This window comes from Cebus imitator, unplaced genomic scaffold (genome assembly GCF_001604975.1).
Source record: "Cebus imitator isolate Cc_AM_T3 unplaced genomic scaffold, Cebus_imitator-1.0 Scaffold31, whole genome shotgun sequence".
Taxonomy (NCBI): Eukaryota; Metazoa; Chordata; class Mammalia; order Primates; family Cebidae; genus Cebus; species Cebus imitator.
Window position 1 is genome coordinate 4014988 of NW_016107346.1, and position 3392 is coordinate 4018379.

At 36.6% G+C, this 3392-nt stretch overlaps 1 non-coding gene across 1 annotated transcript; it reads right to left on the minus strand.

Annotated features, from left to right (window-relative positions):
* Positions 1 to 2354: 2354 nt before the first annotated feature.
* LOC119470452 lies at positions 2355 to 2458 on the minus strand. Its single transcript, XR_005199364.1, has one exon. It is a non-coding gene; the product is annotated as a small nucleolar RNA U13 (small nucleolar RNA).
* Positions 2459 to 3392: the final 934 nt, after the last annotated feature.

The following is a 3392-nucleotide window of genomic DNA, read 5'->3' on the forward strand; positions in this document are numbered from 1 at the left end:
GAGGAATTGGCATTTATGCTATAAACTGAAAGATTTGTAGAAGTTAGCCAGGGAGAGTAGGGAACCAAAGGAATGTGTGTGTGTGTGTGTGTGTGTGTGTGTGTGTGTGTGTGTGTGTGTCTGTGTGTTTGTCTGTGTGTGTGTGTGTTGGGGAGTGGTTTAAGAGAAAGAGAAAGGATGGATGTAAGTAGTTGAAAGAAATAGTAGTTAAAAGCCCATGAGGTGGTATGGTCCATAAGGTTGCATAGGCTGAAGTGTGATTTGTAATACTGGTTTTGTTCACTAATGTAGAAAACAAAGGAGGTGGAACAGCTTTGGAGGCAGCACAAATTCAGCTTTATGCATACTGTGTGTGGCAGATTATATATTTTTTAAAGATAGTCATGCCTATATATTCATTCCATCCCTCATGTACTCCTTCAGGGTGATTAACTGTGTGCCCAGGGTATGATGGGGTCTGTGTTTGTTACTGCACCCTGAATCTGGGGCTGGGCTTATGATAGAACCAGTGATTAGAGTCTGGCATAAGCGATGTGTGTAACTTGGAGGCTTGGTTATAAAAATGTTGATGGTTTCTGTCTGGCTGTCTCAGGAGGCTCTTTCTTGGAATCCAGCTACCATATTGTGAAAAAGCCCAGGCCCAGGCTTCTCCATAGAGTGTTCTACCTCAGAGACCCAGCTAGGCTCCCACTTGATACAACATCAACCATTAAGTGTGTGAGTAAATTCCAACCCTAGACCTCTAGTCTTCTGGCTAAAGCCCCAGATATCATAGAGACAAGCCATATCTGCTTTCCCCTGTCTGAATTCCTGGCTCAAAGGAGTTGTGAGATAATATTTGATAAAATTCAACATCACTTTGTGATAAAAGCCATAAAAAAAAACTGGATATAGAAGGAAAAGCCATATATGACAAACCTATAGCTAGCATCACACTGAAGAGAAAAAAATGGAAAGCCCCCTAAGATTTGGAACAAGACAAAGATGCCCACTTTCACCACTGTTGTTGAACATAGTACTTTAAGTCTTAGCTAGAACAGACAAGAGGAAGAAATAAATGGCATCCAAACTGGAAAGGAAAAATCAAATTATCCTTGTTTGCAGATGATATAATCTTATATTTGGAAAAAGCTAAAGACTCCATCAACAATTATTAGAACTGAGAAATTCAGTAAAGTTGCAGGATATAAAGTTAACATACAAAAAATAATAGCATTTCTATATGCCAGCAGTGAACAATGTGAAAAAGATATCAAGAATATAATACCATTTATAATAGCTACAAGTAAAATACTTAGGAATAAATTTACACCAAAGAAGTGAAAGATCTCTGCAATGAAAACTACAAAACACTGATGCAAGAAATTGAGGAGGACACACAAAGAAGGAAAGATATTGCATGCTTATGGATTGGAAGAATAAATATTGTTAAACTGTCCATACTATCCAAAGCAATCTACAGATTTGTTGCAGTCCCAATCAAAATACAAATAACATTCTTCACAGAAATAGAAAAAAAAATCCCAAAAATATATATGAAACCACAAAAGACCCAGAATAGCCAAAGCTATCATGAACAAAAAGAATGAAACTGGGGAGGTCACATTATTATCTGACTTCAAATTATACTATTACTATTACTGTAGTAATCCGAACAGCATGGTGCTGGCATAGAAACAGACACACAGACCGATGAAACAGAGTAGAGAACCCAGAAATAAATCACTATATCTACAGTGAGCTCATTTTCAACAAAGGTGCCAAGGACCCCTTAGAGAAAGGACAGTCTGTTCAATAAATGGTGCTGGAAAAACTGGATATCCATAAGCAGAAGAATAAAACTTGACCTGTGTCTCTCACCATATATAAACATCAAATGAAAATGGACTAAACACTTACATCTAAGACCTGAAACTATGAAACTACTAAGAGAAAATATTGGGGAAACTCCCTAGGAGATTGGAGTGGAAAAAAGATTTCTTAAATAATACCCTGAAAGTGCAGGCAACTGAGGCAAAAAAAGACAAATGGGATCAAGCAGGTTAAAAAGCTTCTCCACAGAAAAGGAAACAACAAAGCGAAGAGACAATCCACAGAGTGGGAGGAAACATTTTAAAACTTTCCATCTCACAAGGGATTAATAACCAGAATATATAAGTAGCTCAAACAACTCTATAGAAAAAAAAATCTAATTTAAAAATTAACAAAATATTTGAGTAGACATTTTTTCAAAAGATGACATACAAAAGCCAAACAGGTATATGAAAATATACTCAACATCATTGATTTTCAGAGAAATGCAAATCAAGCTACAATGAGATTTCATCTTATTTAAGATGGCTTTTTTTTTTCCAGGTCAGATGGGTAATGTGCCAATGTTGTAACAAGGTTCAAGGGTGGCACATCTCACACAAGCACGTGAACATCCAATCATCATGCTCATGAACTACAAAAGGATCAGATGGCTTTTATCCTAAAGACAGGCAAAAATAAATGCTGGTGAGAATGAGGAGAAAAGGAAGGCCTTGTACACTATTGGTGGGAATGTAAATTAGTGCAAGCACTATGGAGCAATTTGGAGATTCATCAGAAAACTAAAAATAGAGCTACCATATGATCCAGCAATCCCATTTCTAGGCATATACTCAAGAAAAGAAGTTAGTATATTGAATAGATACGTGCACTATCATGTTTGTTGCAGCACTGTTCACCACAGCCAAGATTTGAAAGTAAACTAAGTATCCATCAACAGATGAATGAAAAAAGAAAATGTAACATATACACAATGGAGTACTATTCAACCATTAAAAAATGAGATATTGATCTATTCAGGGACTCGACTTCTTCCTGGTTTAGTCTTGGGAGTTTGTAAATGTCCAGGAATTTATCTATTTCTTCTAGATTTACTTGTTTATTTGCCTAGAGGTGTTTATACTATTCTCTGATGGTAGTTTGTATTTCTGTGGGGTCAGTGGTGACTTCAAACTATACTACAAGGCTACAGTAATTGAAACAGCATGGTACTGGCACCAAAACTGAGATATAGACAAATAGAACAGAACAGAGGCCTCAGAAGCAACACAACACATCTACAACCATCTGATCTTTGACAAACCTGACAAAAACAAGCAGTGGGGAAGAATTCCCTATTTAATAAATGGTGATGGTAAAACTGGCTAGCCATCTGCAGAAAGTCGAAACTGGATCCCTTCCTTACATATTATACAAAAATTAACTCCAGATGGATTAACAATTTAAACATAACACCTAACATCATAAAAACCCTAGAAGAAAACCTAGGCAATACTATTCAGGTCATAGGCATGGGCAGGACTTCATGACTAAAATACTAAAAGCAATGGCAACAAAAGCCAAAATAGACAAATGGGATC